The sequence below is a fragment of the Typopeltis vanoorti genome, chromosome 25 (assembly GCF_054136105.1).
Source record: "Typopeltis vanoorti isolate ZY-2024b chromosome 25, IOZ_Tvanoo_1.0, whole genome shotgun sequence".
NCBI lineage: Eukaryota > Metazoa > Arthropoda > Arachnida > Uropygi > Thelyphonidae > Typopeltis > Typopeltis vanoorti.
In genome coordinates, this window is record NC_143573.1 from 35,016,613 (window position 1) to 35,034,193 (window position 17,581).

Below are 17,581 nucleotides of genomic sequence, written 5' to 3' on the forward strand. Positions count from 1 at the left end.
ACAATAAGCCTTTTATCGAACTCCGAAAGGTCCTTTGTTTTCGCCATTCTGATCAACAACACTATGGCGATTACTAGTCAGCAGCATTCTTAAGTAGCTGCCTAGAACACGGGGTGACACATGACCAAGTATTTTGCATATTGTTGTTATTATCAACAGACCTCCACGAAGTCAAGAAACCAATCGTGGGAGGCCCACCTCTCACATGCAGAGCTCATCATACCTTAATTTAAATGCATTCACTGTCCCTGCACTCACCATACTTTCAGGCAATGCATTTCAATCACCTACCGTTATCCATGCAAAAAATCTACTCCTCATCCCCTTGCTCGCACCTACCTTATACAGCTTCTAGGGATGACTTCTCGTTCCCCCTGTCTCCGGATATTCTATGAAAAATCTCATCCACGCTAATCTGGTAATTACCCCTTATCAACTTATACGTCTCGATCGTGTCTTCCTTCTTCCTTCTATTCACTCTGTAATTTACTCTGTAATTTGCATTCTCTCAATCTGTCCTCACATTCCACATTTCAGAGACCAGAAACCAACTCAGTCAATTGTCTCTAAACCCTCTCCATCATCTCATTATCCTTTTGAAAACCTGACGACCAAATCTGTGCACAGTAATCTTGTACAGGAATCAAAATATCCTTACTTTTACATGTCAGTGTTCTCTAAAAGATTCCCACCAATCCTATACTCTACATCCCATCTTTGCTTCCTAAATTTTAAACTCTTACACTTTGCAACATTAAACTGACATCCCCATCATTCAGGCAGTCTATTTAGGTCCTCTTGCAAAGCTACATCTGCTCTACTTCTCATAACTCTCTCCAACTTTGCATGATCTGCAAACAATTGCATATCACTATTTAAAGCCTTTCCAGTGTTATTTACATAAAAAATAAACAATAATGGCCCCATATAAGCTGCGTAAGTCACGTTTACATATCGTATCGAGAGAAACAAAGGGAGCTACATCTGGCATTTATTGATCTGGAGAAAGCATACGATAGAGTGCCAAGGCAAGAAGTCTGGAGGTGTCTGAGGGAGAAGAAGGTTTCAAAGAAATATGTCAGGTTGGTGCGGGAAATGTACAGAAATGTGAAGACAAGTTTTCGGACCTGTCTGGGACAGACAGAAAGTTTTCAAGTAACAGTTGGCTTGCATCAAGGGTCAGCATTAAGTTCGTTTCTGTTTAATATTGTGATGGAGGTGGTGACAGAGGAGGTGAAAGAAGATGCGCCTTGGACAATGTTGTATGCAGATGACATCTTGCTGTGTGCAGATTCAAGAGAAGAAGCGGGAACTAACCTGGAAAGATGGAGAAAAGTACTGGAAGAGAGAGGTATGAGACTGAGCAGAAGTAAGACAGAGTATATGTGCTGCAGAGTGGGCGGCGGACAGGAGACAGATCTGGAGCTGGAAGGAAATGTCATCAGGAAGGTGAGAGACTTTAGATACTTAGGTTCAACAGTGGAAGAAGATGGAGGAGCTGAGAAGGAAGTGGGATGCATGATACAAGCGGGTTGGAGGAACTGGAGAGAGATGGCTGGAGTGCTTTGCGATAAGAGAGTGCCGATCAATCTAAAAGGCAAAATCTACAGGACAGTAGTGAGACCAGTTATGACGTATGCTACGGAAACTGTGGCCCTGAGGGAAAATAACATCAGCAGGATGGAGGTAGCAGAGATGAGAATGCTTAGCTGGATGTGCGGTGTGACCAGAAAGGATCGTCTGAGAAATTACTATGCGAAGGGGACAGTGAAAGTTACGAACTTAGGAGCGAAGATACAGGAGGCAAAGTTGAGATGGTTTGGTCATGTGATGAGGAGGGAGGACGAATATGTGGAAAGAAGGGTCATTCAGATGGATGTGCAAGGAAAGCGGAAGCGTGGGCGGCCAAAGAAGAGATGAAGGGAGCTGGTAGAAGAGGACTTGAGGATGAAGAACTTGGATGTGGTGACAGCCCAAGACAAGAAGGTGTGGAGGAGACTCATTATCAACAGTGACCCCACTTAAGTGGGAGAAGCTGCAGAAGAAGAAGAAGAAGTCACGTTTACATATACGGTTTCTAACTCAGTGGCCGGTATGTGTAGTAAACAGCAGACAGTAAAGACTGACAAAGGTAGCTACCACTATGTAGTTGTAAAATAAAATTTGATGATTTTAAAAATATTTCTAATCAAGTGATAAATTGTTGAATACCTTTGTGCGTGTTTATGCATTCCCGTACTCGTGTTAGGTTAGCTATGGCTAGGATGTATTCTGAGAAGTTGATACAAGGATTTATATTTATGTTTTGGATCCAAAGCCATTTCTAAAAATTCCCAAATTCTTCTCTCATTTATGTCATAGAAACCCTGTAATAGTTCAGAGATAACACTTGATGTCTCATTGCCGAAGCCTCTTGTGGGTCAACTAAAGAGAGTATGGCGGTTTGACGGTATGGTCCTGTTTTTCCTCGTTTGGCCTCGGACCTCTGTTTTTGGGGTGCCACGAACATTGCCACAAGACAATGCATAAGCCTGCTGCTGTAACTGCGTAGTTTGAGGCCATGAAAGTCATCACGCTTGACTAGCCTCCACAGAGCTGTGATCTCAATTCTATTGAACATCTGTGAATGAACTGAAGCGTCAGGTGAAGTCAAGGAACGTCCGTCCCACAACAGTCCAGGACTGTTACATGCCTACAATCCAAAATTCTCATTGATCTCTATCGTACACGTGTGGAAAGTATGCCCGTAGAATTGCTGCAGTCATCGCAGCGAAAGAAGGCATACATCTTGTTACGATGGGTGCGATGACTGTTTGTGCAGTATGGCGCCCCCCCCCCCAAAAAAAAAGCACTGAATAACTACGATATGCGTTATGGAGTTAACGCTTGGATTAACAAAGAAATAGATGTTTACACATGATGATAGGTACGTCCACAACTATCGGTGGAATCTTGATTGAATAAAGCACTCACGACGGTAGATTTCGTACTCGAAATGGGCACCTTGTTTTTCAAGACAGGTTTCATAGCGCAAGCAAAGGTTCCCTGTCATCTTGGAAACAAAGGCTGAGACATCTGCTGGATATTTCATGTATTTTACCCTAAACGAAGGCATCAAGTGATGTGTGATCAGGAGAACGTGAAGGGTACAGGAATTCTGTGAAACTCGAAATAAGCTTCCCTGGGAAGTGCTGTAATACTCGTAAGTAGGCTCTAGAACCACGTGATGTGTGACGACTGCTCTGTTCAACAGGACAGATCAACCGTCACATATCACGTGTGACGAAATACCTGTGAACGAAATGGGATGTTTTTTTCACGATACATCCTATGCAAATCGTGGATTAACGGAACCAACACATTCTAGATGTAACGTTTGCTATTCAAGGTCATGGTTACACCCCCCCCCCCCTCTTCAATGAAGAGAGTGGTGTAACCGTGATCCAATTATGCCATGGTTGGAATCAACACACCATAAGGTGACCTTCTCGCTGTGAAGAGATTTCTCTTGGATAAATTCAGGTCTCGAGAAACCAAAAAACTTGTAGGTTCTTCTGTTTACTTGACCGCTTACATGGAAATGAGCTTCGTCCGAGAACCAGACATTATGGAGGAAGAACAGATCTTCATAGGCATTGGCCAGCACGCGTGCACAGTATTCTCGTAATTGATGGGAATTACTGTGTATGCTGAATGATGTACGAAAAGGCACCCAGCTCCTTAAGGATTCTTTGTAGCGATCGCCTCTGTATCTCAAGTTTTAACGCTATTCAGAATTGACAGCGTTTCGGAGACTGTAATACTTGCTTCAGCACACCCCCGTGATTCTCATTTGTGTTAACAGTTTCTGGTTTCCCCGAATGCCCTTTGCATTGCGGCAAAACACTCCCAGTACATCGGAACCTCTCGATCAAGGCAATGACGACACTATTGCTTGGGGCACGCTTACGAAAACGACGAACAAAAAATGTCGTAGGCTTGGATGATTTTTTCTACCAACTCCGTTTGAACGAAAATAATGCTCAACAATAGACGTCTTTTCTTCTAACATCCACACCATTACTACAGCTAAATGTAATGGGCGTAGACTCTACACGTACTCTTCTATTAATTTGCATGTAGTCGAACGACATATCTCATAGCGCATGTACTGTAGGGGTGTGGAAGTTCAGTACTTTTTTTGCACCATACCGTATAATGTAAATAAACACTGTTTTTCTCTTCACAGGAAAGAAACATACCAAACTTAGATAACATTAAAATGACTGGCTAATTAAGATAATCAATAAATAAATTATTGATAATCAATAAATATGTAATCAAATAGATTATTGATGATCAATAATCAATTTAAAAATGTTTCGACAATGCCTATTACGGAGATTATTTAACACTAACGCATTTTACAAGCTTCAAGTTGGGTAGAAATTTTGTTGGGCATAAAATGTTGCTCCTTTCTGTTGTCCCCCCCCCCCTTTTTTAATGGAAATTTTATTATTATAAAGGCAAGCAATGAAAGTAGCTGGAAAATAATTTCAGCATTTCTTTCCGGTATACACAAAGGATCTGAATAAAATATGTTGTTCCATTGATACAAAATATTTCAGCAATTGTGCAATATTTCCGGTAATAAATATATTTAGTTCAAGGTTTTTATCTAATGTCACATATTTCAAATAGATACGATTTAACTATTTTTCCATTCACGCTACCAAACTGAAATTCATGTTTATATCTCTTGGTAACAAATAAAATAAACAAAATGGCAAGGGGGAAAAAAAAGTTAGAATATTGAAAAAAAAAAAAAAGATTTTTGATATAGAAAGTTCCAAGTTAAGAAGTTTAAACCAAGTAGCCTGAAGGTTGCAATTCCTTTACAGTTATTTCACTGTAATAATAAGGGATTAAATGTCAAGTACCCTAAATGCATGATAAAAGTTGGAAAATCTGGTGTGCTTAAGGGTCAAAGCTGGATAAGTGGAAAGAGATCTCTAACTAGCCTTTTTTTTTTTTTTGAAGAAAAGAGGAGAATCGACTGCGGCTTCTTACATAATGTCCAATCCTTACCTTTAACTGGTCTACACCTGGATACTGAATGAACGAGGATGAGCTGGCAATTTGGGATTTAACCGAATCCCAAATTGCCATAAGTGTTGGGAAATGTAGAGGTATAATGAATAATATTATTTACTTTCATCATAACATCAGCCATGTGGTACAAAATATTACCTGACAAAGATATTTGCAACAAGGTCATCCAAGCTAAAGTACCAAACTGGATGTTGAAGTAGCAAACATAGAAACTCTCCTCACAGAGCTGACAAAACTTCGAAACAACTGGAAATGCATGTGAAATAAAGCCAACTTGGTTGCGTTAAACCTAAATATAGAAATAAAACTCTCCTGTAAATGGGATGGAGTTAGGCGCAAGAAGGCAAGGCAACATGACGACCTGATGCTAACTGGGAAGAAATGAATGACGCAGATGATACTCCAGAAGAGGCCTACTTCAGAAAATGCGTTTTGCGTTTTGGTAGACAATGTTATATCAAGATTAACTGTTCACTTCAATGCTGGTAAGCAGTTGGCAAAAAAATTTAATTTCTTGTGAAGATATCTCACCTTGTCCGAAAGTGATGTGAAGCGAAAAGCTTTATCGTTATCAGAGCAATATCCTGCTGAATTTAATGATGATTTTGGAAAAGAAATGCAGCTTTTATCCTCAGTAAATAAAGCAAATTTTGTAAATGCAGTTAAAACCATTAGATCTGTTGAACTTGTCAACAGAGTACAGACTTGGTAATCTTTTCCAAATGTTTGTGTTAGCTTAAGAATACCATTATTTCGGAATTTCGGACATCGACTGAAAAACGAACGACATGGATTTTCATGGTAGTACCGTAATATACAAGCCCTACATTACCCTGCAGCGTTGTCTTCAATGCTGCAAAGAGCGTGTATGGTGGGACGTGGAAGCTTGGAAAGCTGTGGTATCGAGCGACGAATAACGCTACACCCTCTACCGAGCAGATAGACGGGTGAACGTCTCTTACGAGAGTGCCTAACATTAATTATGAAATTCAGAGGTTGCAGTGTGATGATATCGTTCTGTTTTTCCTGGATTGGCCTCGTACCTCTGTTTCTGGCACGAACATTGAACCCCGAGAGATATCAAGAACATTCTGGACAATGCAATACTTCCTACTTTGTGGCGTTTCTACGGAAATGACTTTCTCTTTCAGTAAGGTAATGCACAGTGTCATAAAGCTGCTGTCGTAACAGCGTGGTTTATGGACGTGAACGTTATCAGACTTGAGTGACGTCCACAGAGCCCTGTTCCCAATCCTAATGAACATTGCGGGATAAACTGGAGCGTCGGGTGAGGTCAAAGGACATCATTCCCACAATAGTCCAAGACCTCATTACATGCCTACAGGAAGAATGACCCAAATTTTACATTAATTGCTATCGTGAGTTTGTGGAAAGTATGTCCAGTAAGATTGCTGCAGTAATCGCAGCGAAAGTCCTACATCTTATTAAGAGGAATACCGTGGCTGTTTTTTCCTCACACGATGGTGTCCGTTGACTTCTTTCCAAGTAGAGTATATCCCTAATCATTATTCACTGCAAAATGATATAGCAAACCGACTGAAACCAACTCCGCCTGATGATAATGGCCACAGCAAAATCTATTCTTGTGCTCAATGCACAAGAACTTACACTTAATCAGGAACTTTATCCCCATTACTAATCTTTTCTTGATCAACAAAATGCTTTTGACAGAACTGAATACAAGCGATGATTCCTCCAAGCTGTGCGTATGTCCGCTTACACTGTTCTAAAAGAGAGCACACAAGCTTGTAACTGCACAGACAAACTTTTTGCATTTAGAATTTCTAATTTACAGTCAATAATTTTTGAACGTACTATACAAACGAATTATATGATAAATTATACTTGTCGCTTACTTTAATTACTCATTTCTCTAATGTCTCCAGTCCAACATTACTCTCACCTATTCCAACTTAATACACTCTAGTTAGTTATTTTTAGCCTGCACTGTGTGTGTGTGTGTGTGTGTGTGTGTGTGTGTGTGTGTGTGTGTGTGTGTGTGTGTGTGTGTGTGTGTGTGTGTGTGTGTGTGTGTGTGTGTGTGTGTGTGTGTGTGTGTGTGTGTGTGTGTGTGTGTGTGTGTGTGTGTGTGTGTGTGTGTGTGTGTGTGTGTGTGTGAACCGACGCTGACAAAGTAAGTTGTATAGCAGGGATCTTCAACGCATGGCCTGCGGAGCTTTTTGCCGTGGCCCGCCAGCCATTTTGAAAAAATAACTGCTTAGCATTAAAACGATATTAAATAAAAAAAATCGATGAAGCCCGCAGACCACTAAGCTATACTGCGGTATTTAAAATTGTAAGATGCTTTCCAGATTCACAAGGAACGCTGTGCATTTGGTATTTGACATAAAATAAATATTAAATACACATGCTTCTTCAGCCATCTACCAGCGCCAAGCGGTACTTAAGTTCTAGTACTAACGCCGCAGGTAGATGGCTGAAGCAGCAGTTCGTTCGAGTGCGCTGTCTAGTGCCTTCCAGATACATCATCTCGAAGGTTCTCGATACTTCGTTATTTTCATATAAATACAAGAGGATCTCATCCACAGTCAGTCAGTCAGTCGTGAACGATGTAATATTCGTGTATAAGCGCACGCAGGTTCGTTTCGTCATGTCAGCCATAGATTATTGTGGTTTTATATATTGCCAGACTTTATATGAGTTATATGTCAGCCACAGATTATTGTGGTTTTATATTGCCAGACTTTTTTCATTAGTGTGAGACATATTCAGTGGATAATAACCATTACACGGCCATTTTGGGTCATTTTTTGGGCTCACCTTCCATCACTATGGCGTCTACGAGTAAAAACCGTAAATCAAGTGATTCTTGTCGGGTTTTTAATGAAAAGTGGAACAATTTGTACTTTTTTGTGCCGATCGACGATAAACCAGTGTGTTTAATTTGTCGTGAGTCAGTGTCAGTATCAAAAGAATTCAATATAAAACGACACTATGAGTAAAACATGCGTTCAATTTCGATCACCTTCAAGGGCGGCTTCGTGAGGCTGCCCTTGAAGGTGAGCGAACCGTCTCCAAATAGACTTAAAATGCCAGCATTGTACGTTTAAAAGGCAGTGTCAAGAGAGCCAAGAGTGCGTCAAAGTAAGTTATGTAATAGCTGAAAATATTGATAAAAAATCAAAGCCTTCTTGGACGGCGAGTTTGTGAAAGAGTGTCTCATCGTTGCTGGGGATAGTCTGTGCCCAAATAATAAGGAAGTATTTAAAAAACCGACTTTGTCTAGGGTAACTGTAGCACAACGTGTCGAAGAACTTGCCAATGATATCGAAGGAACTTTAAAAAAACGGTCGTCCGAATTTACGTCATATTCACATGCTTTAGATGAGAGCACAGATGCGAAGGATACAGCATAACTGGCTATCTTTGTCCGTGGCATTGATCAACAATTCAAAGTGACAAAAGAACTGATATTCTTGAAACCGCCAAGAAAACGCTCCAGCGTTTCGACTTCAGCTTAACCAAATTCGAGGGTGTGGTAAATGATAGTGCCCCTACTATGGTGGAAAAGAACGAAGGGTTTGTTGCGCTGCTACGGAAAGAACCGGAACTAGAAGGAAAAGATTTCGTTAATTACCACAGCTTAATCCACCATAAGAATTTGTGCGCGAAAACTATTGGATTTGAGAATGTCATAAAAGTTATTGTGACTGTCGTCAACATTATCGGGCAAAAGGATTGAATCATTGTCAATTCCAAGCGTTTTTGACCCAAGAGTGCGAAGCGGATCACGGCGATGTGGTTTATTATAGTGATGTGCGTTGTTTGAGCAGAGTGAAGGTCACAAAGGTAAATGACAGACTTTGCTTTTCTCACCGACATCTCGTTGCATATGAATGACCTAAATACGCAGCTACAATCCAAAGATCAACTGGTGCACACTCGATATGATCACATGAAAGCTTTTGTGGCCAAACGCAAAGTTTAGGCGGAACAACTTGCAAAAAAAGCTTACCCCATTTTCAGCTTCTCGCTGAGTCCAACTGTTCGTCTCTTGATGAAAGCGCTATAAAATTAGACATGTTGCGAAGTGAGTTCGAAGAGAGATTTAGTAATTTTCGTAACCAAGTCTTTTTTAGATTTATTTTCAATGACATTCAGTGTCAATGCTGCCGAAATGCCAGGCTCAGTACAAATGGAGCTGCTTGAACTCCAAAACAACTCTTCTTTGAGAAAAAAATTATTCAATGTGCCCTTGCTTGCATTTTACAAAAAATACATTTCCGAGGACGCATTCCCTAACCTTCTCCGGCATGCTTTGAAGATGTGCGCTTTGTTAGGAAGCACATACTTATACGAGCATTTCTTCTTCAGAATGAAGCATGTGAGGTCTAAGACAATAACTCAGATTACTGACCAACATCTCGAAAACACGCTGCGCATAGCGACTTCCAACATTGATGCCAACATCGACAGGCTAGTCAAGGAAAAACATTGCCAAGTTGCCCATTGACATTATAAAAAATGAATGTTTTCTTCATTAAATTATCTATTCTCAAGTATTGATTGTATTTACTTATCATGAACCCTACCCCTACCTACGCTTTTAAAGCTGAGTTTGTTTATTTTTATAGGATTTTATGTAAAGTATCAAATGCACAGCGTTCCTTGTGAATCTGGAAAGCATCTTACAATTCTAAATACCGCAGTATAGCTTGGTGGCTTCATTGAAATTTTTAATGCTGCCCGCACTGTCGGAAAAGTTGAAGACCCCTGTTGTAAAGGCTATTTGTTTAGTGTCTACTGTCCACAGACAGTACAGTCACTTGAATTCGTTCAAACGATGATGGATTTTTGTAGTTACGAGGATTTAAGCGAATTAATTTAGCGCTCGCAATTTTACAGTTACAGCCAGACGAAAAAAAAAAAAGGTGATGTTAATATGAGAAATATTACATAAACGCAATATTTATGTAGACTGGAAACTTGCGCAGAAAATGTTTTTCATATGCGCACATGGGCCGGCAAAAATTCGAAGAAACATGAAATACAAGCACCTTTTAGAAGCTTTGTGATAGCATGGATATGTCTCTTTACACTAAGCAGACAATCAACTTATACAGTACAAAGAAACACAGTTCTCCTTGAAGGTATAGGCACGTTATTTGGACCTTACCCTACTTATAAAACGGATAAAACAAGGACTGTTCGGTCAGGAATATTGCACATATTAGCTAAAGGATCCCTCCTAGTAAAATTACAAACAGCCTATTATCCAGACAAGTCCTGTGCCCTCGCTGGAATATCACACTCTCATCATAAGCTAATAACGTCACAATTACGATAACAAAATAGGACGAAATTAGTCATTGGCGTAAAAAACATACAAAATGTACGCATGAAACCTTGGGTGCAAAATACAGGAAAAAGTAATGGCCTATGGAGGGAACTGGAAATCCCAAACTGACTCTCTAATTAAATACAACTGGTCAGGTCAAGGACAAAAATACCCAGGAGTTTACTTAGGCAACACCCAAACCGATAATATACTGAAACGGACAGAACTACAAAACCACTTCAAGAAAGTTCGGGGAAAATCGTACAATGTACAAGCAGCCTCCTAACTCAGAGGACAAGCGATATTTATAAACCAGACGGAAGCCAGCATTCTCTGACACACTCAAAATTCTAACAGAACATGAAAACTTCCTCCATGATACTAAATTATCAATTACGTGTTTCCTATGGAAAAAAGCAAACTAGAAATTCTGATGTAGATCCTACTGAAAAAAAGTAGAGGATGCTTTCACAAGTCAATGAAATAATATAAGAAAAGCTAGCTGAATGATTAGATCAATGTAAGCACAGCAAAGATACTAATGGAAGCTCGCAAAAAAAAAGAGTAGTGAATGCAGTAGATTCAAATTCAAATAACGCAGCATAAAGGAAAAAGAAACCGCAAAAAGACCGGAAGTTTGAAAAAAAAAATACTGCACTAAGTCAATATTTTAAAACGTCATTAAATAAAAACAAATTCGATGATGTCCGCAGACCACTAAGCTATACTGCGGTGTTTAAAATTGTAAGATGCTTTCCAGATTCACAAGGAACGCTGTGCATTTGATACTGGACATAAAATAAATATTAAACAGACATGCTTATTTAGCCATCTACCAGCGCCAAGCGATACTTAAGTACTAGTACTAACGTCGCAGGTGGATGGCTGAAGCAGCAGTTCGTTCGAGTGCGCTGTCTGGTGCCTTCCAGATACATCTCGAAGGTTCTCGATACTTCGTTATTTTCATATAAATACAAGAGGATCTCATCCACAGTCAGTCAGTCAGTCGTGAACGGTGTGATATTCGTGTATAATCGCACGCAGGTTCGTTTCGTCGTGTCAGCGAACCGTCTCCAAATAGACTTAAAATGCCAGCATGGTACGTTTAAAAGGCAGAGTCAAGAGGGAGCGAAGAGTGCGTCAAAGTAAGTTATGTAATAGCTGAAAATATTGATCAAAAATCAAAGCCTTCTTGGACGCCGAGTTTGTGAAAGAGTGTCTCATCGTTGCTGTGGATAGTCTGTGCCCAAATAATAAGGAAGTATTTAGAAAACCGACTTTGTCTAGGGTAACTGTAGCACAAAGTGTCGAAGAACTTGCCAATGACATCGAAGGAACTTTAAAAAAACGGTCGTCCGAATTTATGTCATATTCACTTGATTTAGATGAGAGCACAGATGCGAAGGATACAGCATAACTGGCTATCTTTATCCGTGGCATTGATCAACAATTCAATGTGAACAAAAGAAATGTTAGCGTTCGTACCTATGAAGGGCACGACGAAAGGCACTGATATTCTTGCAGCCGCCAAGAAAATTCTCCAGCGTTTCGACCTCAGCTTAACCAACCTCGAGGGTGTGGCAACTGATGGTGACCCTGGTATGGCGGAAATGAACGAGAGGTTTGTTGCGCTGCTATGAAAAGAACTAGAACTAGAAGGAAAAGATTTCGTTTATTACCACTGTTTAATCCACCAGAAGAATCTGTTCGCGAAAACTATTGGATTTGAGAATGTTATGAAAGGCACTGTGACTGTCGTCAACATTATTAGGGCAAGATGATTGAATCATCGTCAATTCCAAGCGTTTTTGACCTAAGAGTGCGAAGCGGATCAGGGCGATGTGGTTTATTATAGTGATGTGCGTTGTTTGAGCAGAGGGAAGGTTCTTAAGAGTCTCCGACTTAAGGAGCGAAATACAGCAATTCATGAAAACCATGGGGAATTCAATTGCGGAATTTAACGATTTGAAGTGAATGACAGACTTTGCCTTTGTGACCGACATCTCTTTGCATATGAATGACCTAAATACGTCCAGAGATCAACTGGTGCACACTCTGTATGATCACATCAAAGCTTTTGTAGCCAAACTCAAACTTCAGGAGGTACAACTTGCAAAAAAAGACTTAACTCATTTTCAGCTTCTCGTTGATTCCAACTGTTCGTCTCTTGATGAATGCGCTATAAAATTAGCCGTGTTGCGAAGTGAGTTGTAACAGAGATTTAGTAATTTTCGTAACCAAGTCTTCTTTAGATTTATTTTCAATGCCATTCAGTGACAATGCTGCCGAAATGCCAGACTCAGTACAAATGGAGCTGCTTGAACTCCAAAACAACTCTTCTTTGAGAAAAAAATTATTCAACGTGCCCTTGCTTGCATTTTACAAAGTCTACATTTCTGATGACGCATTCCCTAACTTTCGCCGGCATGCTTTGAAGATGTGCGCTTTGTTAGGAAGCACATACTTATGTGAGCATTTCTTCTCCAGAATGAAGCATGTGAAGTCTAAGACAATAACTCAGATTACTGACCAACATCTCGAGAACATTCTGCACATAGCGACTTCCGACATTGATGCCAATATCGACAAGCTGGTCAAGGAAAAACAATTCCAAGTTGCCCATTGACATTGTAAAAAATGAATGTTTTCTTCATTAAATTATCTTTTTTCAGGTATTGATTGTATTTACTTATCATGAACCCGACCCCTATCTACGCTCTTAAAGCTGAGTTTGCTTATTTTTATAGGTTTTATGTAAAGTTACAAATGCACAGCGATCCTTGTGAATCTGGAAAGCATCTTACAATTCTAAATACCGCAGTATAGCTTGGGGGCCAGTGGGGCTTCATTGAAATTTTTAATGCTGTCCGCACTGTCTGAAAGGTTGAAGAACCCTGTTGTCGAGGCTATTTGTTTAGTGTCTACAGTACAGACACTTGAATTCGTTCAAACGATAATGGATTTCTGTAGTTAGGAAGATTTAAGCGAATTAATTTAGCGCTCGCAATTTTATAGTTAAAGCTAGACGTAAAAAGACCATATTAATATGATTAAAAATTACATAAACGTGCACATTAATTCTGAGACTGGAAACTTGCGCAGAAAATGTTTTTCATATGCGCACATGGGCCGGAAAAAATTCGAAGAAACATGAAATACAAGCGCCTTTTAGAAGCTTTTAGATAGCATGGATATGTCTCTTTACACTAAACAGACAACCAACTTATACAAAGAAGCACAGTTCTCCTTGAAGGTATAGACACCTCATTTACACCTTATCCTACTTATAAAACGGATAAAACAAGGAATGTTCGGTCAGGAATATTGTACACATTAGCTAAAGGATCCCTCCTAGTTAAATTTCAAACAGCCTATTATCCAGAGAAGTCCTGTGCCCTCGCTGGAATATCACACTCTCATCATACGCTAATAACGTCACAATTACGATAACAAAATAGGAAGAAATTAGTCATTCGCTTAAAAAACATATAAAATGTACGCATGAAACCTTGGGTGAAAAATCAAATACAGGAAAACGTAATGGCCTATGGAGGGAACTGGAAATTCCAAACTGACTCACCAATTAAATACAACTGGTCAGATCAAGGACAAAAATACCCAGGAGAGTACCTAGGCAACACCGAAACCTATAATATACTGAAACGGACAGAACTGCAAAACCACTTCAAGAAAGTTCTGGGAAAATCGTACAAGCAGCCTCCTAACTCAGAGGACAAGTGATATTTATAAACCAGATGGAAGCCAGCATTCTCTGGCACACTCAAAATTCTAACAGAACATGAAAACTTCCTCCATGATACTAAATTATCAATTACATGTTTCCTATGGAACAAAGCAAACCAGAAATTCTACTCAGCACTGCAATGCACTCCACGTACGTGGTCAGGGTTTAGTCTAAATTGAAACCAATATCACTTCTATTAGAATCATCTTTTTCCCCAAGAACTTGCAGATGATACACCTACTCTAGAGTATATTCATCAAAAGCTACCAGATCTCCAGCTGTCCAACACTCCTCGGAATGGCCCACGCACCGATACCTCTCAAAACAGTTAAGCTTTTTTTCGAGATATTCTCCAGCACTGGAAAGGCCAAGAACTGTATCACGCATGTTAAAAGGATCATCGCTGCCACCTGTGCTCGTATAAGCCCTGTTCACAAAGAGACGCATCCTAGACCTCACAACTGCACATTCTCATTTCTTCCCATTTAAAATTGGGCAGAAATGAGAACAATTGGGGATCTTCTAACTAGAAATTTAAAGTGGGAACCCTCCATTCGCTGCAAATAACAAATCACAAAGCAAAATCAGTAGACAGTCATAAAAGCCTATCCGAAAATCATAACAGTCCGATATATCCAAATCCCACCATTAATTCACAAATATCTATGCTTACCTTGCAACCCACATCATTGGGCAATCCCTCTTTCTCTCATACCCGTCAGCTACAGGAAAATTTATGCGCGCTGATTTCACTGGATCCAGCCATCCTGCCTGCATTCACCTCTCCACAACACAACCATATTTACCGTCCAACTTCCACTGGAAGTTGGACGGTAAAGCTGCGCAGATTCACTCTCATCGATTCAGATCTCTAAACTTAGTGTAATGTATCTGAAACACTGGAACACGCATATCTCATCTGTCCTGCCAATACAAATATGATCAGATATGCCCTGGATTATTGGCATTTACTCTGCACAGACCGCAACAGACACAGATTATGCAGCTCACTCTTCATAACTGCAAAAACCATCATCTACAGATTCCTCCTAAATCACGCAAGAAACAAGGATTATCCATCACTCATTTAATCAAGGAAAAACTTCAAGTGGAGCCTAAAGAAAACTGAACAGCAGACTTTTTGAGTTATATATATATATACATATATATATATATCAAAAACAAATGAAAATCCGAAAGGTTTTCAATGTAGTACTGTAAAAATATTAACATCGTAAACCTACCTTTTCAATACGAAGTTCTTTTTCGGATTATATAACGCTATTACGCGAAACTAATATGACTCACTAAAAGTACAAACAGAATGAAATTGCTTCAGTCAATCCAAAGGCACGGAATCTTACACTTAATAAATGACGTCATTGCATGAGAATAGGATTACATATTTGGAGGAAACGAAAGTTCCTTTCGTGATGGATTTTGTTTCAAGGCTGAGTTGCTTAATAAGACTGCTCTTTATCTTTTCCTACTTAAGATAATTTCTTTTAAATTATTTAAATTACTAGCATTTGATGAATACTTATTATTATTATTATTATTATTATTATAATTATTATTATTTTATTACAGACGCATTTTCCGCTTTGAGATTTTATCTTAGAAAGTTCACCTAATTTTACGAGTTCACTACCAACAACACAAAAGTATGATTTCAACATTCATAAAATTATAGTCTGTAAAAATACACACTGAAATAATACCAAATACAGGATTTAGTATTAAGCAATACAAACTTGGCAGTAGAATCACTTTCTACAGAAATTGGAACAACAAATCAGGCGATGTAAGTAACTATATATCGTCTGATTTTTTGTACAGTATTACAAAACAACTTTGATAGACAACAAAAAGATGAATGGGGAAAAAAAGAGTAGAAATAAAAAAATGAATGAAAATAAAAAAAGAGTAATAATAAAAAATGAATGAAAATAAAAAAGATGAATAAAATAAAAAATGAATAAAAAAAAGATGAATTATCAAGACAAATCTCAAAGTGGAAAATGCGTCTGTAATAAAATAATAATAATAAGTATTCGTCAAATGCTAGTAATTTAAATAATTTAAAAGAAAGTAACTTAAGTAGGAAAAGATAAAGAGCAGTCTTATTAAGCAACGCAACCTTGAAACAAAATCCATCACCAAAGTATCAGAAGAATTAAAAGAAAGAATTGTTGCGACGGCAAAAAAAAGATCATTGTCTGTGAAAGCAGAATAGTGAGTTATAGGCAAAACATTTAGTTCAAGACTAACTAACATACTAACATTCAGGCTATTCATTAGAAATCCTCAGACAGAGTTGGAGAAGAAACAATGAAGTATTTGAGGCATATTTGGGATAATAAAAGAACATAATAAAAATGCTAACTCGATAAAAAGTGTTGGAAACAATTGAAGAACACTCGGGTAGAACACCAGAATTTCTCAGATGAATAATAATGACACACGCCAGTTCTTTACTGTCTTTGCCTCAACCCAACCAAAGACAGTAAAGAACTGGAGTGTGTCAGTTCTCTTCACCTTAGTTTGCAAAAACAAACTTAAAAAAAAAAAAAACTGTTCCAAGTGATTAAACAGTCGAATAACTTGCCCTACCGACAACAAAATTTAAATTATTCACTAGCCTTAGAGAATGTTTGATTAGTCATCATCTATAGCAACATCAGTTTCAGGCTATTGAACAAAATGAGCACTGTAAAAAGTTCGTAGGGGAAAAAATGACCAACTGTTAATGGACAAAATGATTTTGAAAACCTCGAAAAGAAAAAAATAACTGATATTTGGTATGGAGTGCCAAATATACGTTATTGACTTTAAGCAAGCATTTAACTCCTTTCCATAATATTTCGATTAAAAAAACGTCTGGAAAATTTTCGAGAATAATCCTAGTACTAGCAACAGTTATGACCAGGTGGAAAACTCAAATAATTGACAATGTAGCCAAGCTACGTGCAGTGAATATCAAGAGAGCAATTTTCCAAGCAATTCATTTTCATCTATATCGTTCATCTTAACACTAATTCCTCTAACATTAGATCTAAAGAAAACGTGCTTCGAATTAGAAACATCACAGGCAAGCCGGAAAAAATATCAATTTTTTCCAGCTTGCCTGTTTGAGCAGAACCTATGTGAAAAATCATTTAGAAGAATCAAGTCACATCTTAATACACTCAGAATTTTCAGTGTAGATATTTGAATGGCATTTGGACGTGATAAATGTGCAATACCTCTATGGTTTTCGAGTCCAAATAATAGGCAGCAAAGAATCAAATTAGCAGATGGAAGGAGAATTAAAATCATGTTACAGAATAAATCCTATAAATACCTAGAAATTCTTGAAGATTAACGCATTTTATTCAGAAGTCACAGTAAAACAGGATCTGAATATCTGAAAAGAATAAGAAAAG

The 17,581-nt window shown here is 38.6% G+C and overlaps 1 protein-coding gene across 1 annotated transcript in view; it reads right to left on the minus strand.

Moving 5' to 3' along the window:
- The window catches only part of LOC150092654 (uncharacterized), a 115,186-nt gene extending 99,716 nt beyond the window's left edge, over nt 1-15,470 (minus strand). Inside the window, exon 1 of the mRNA XM_090414600.1 lies at nt 15,401-15,470. The gene's annotated coding sequence lies outside the window, so the exon portion shown is untranslated. The remainder of the gene's footprint in view (nt 1-15,400) is intronic.
- Nucleotides 15,471-17,581: the final 2,111 nt, after the last annotated feature.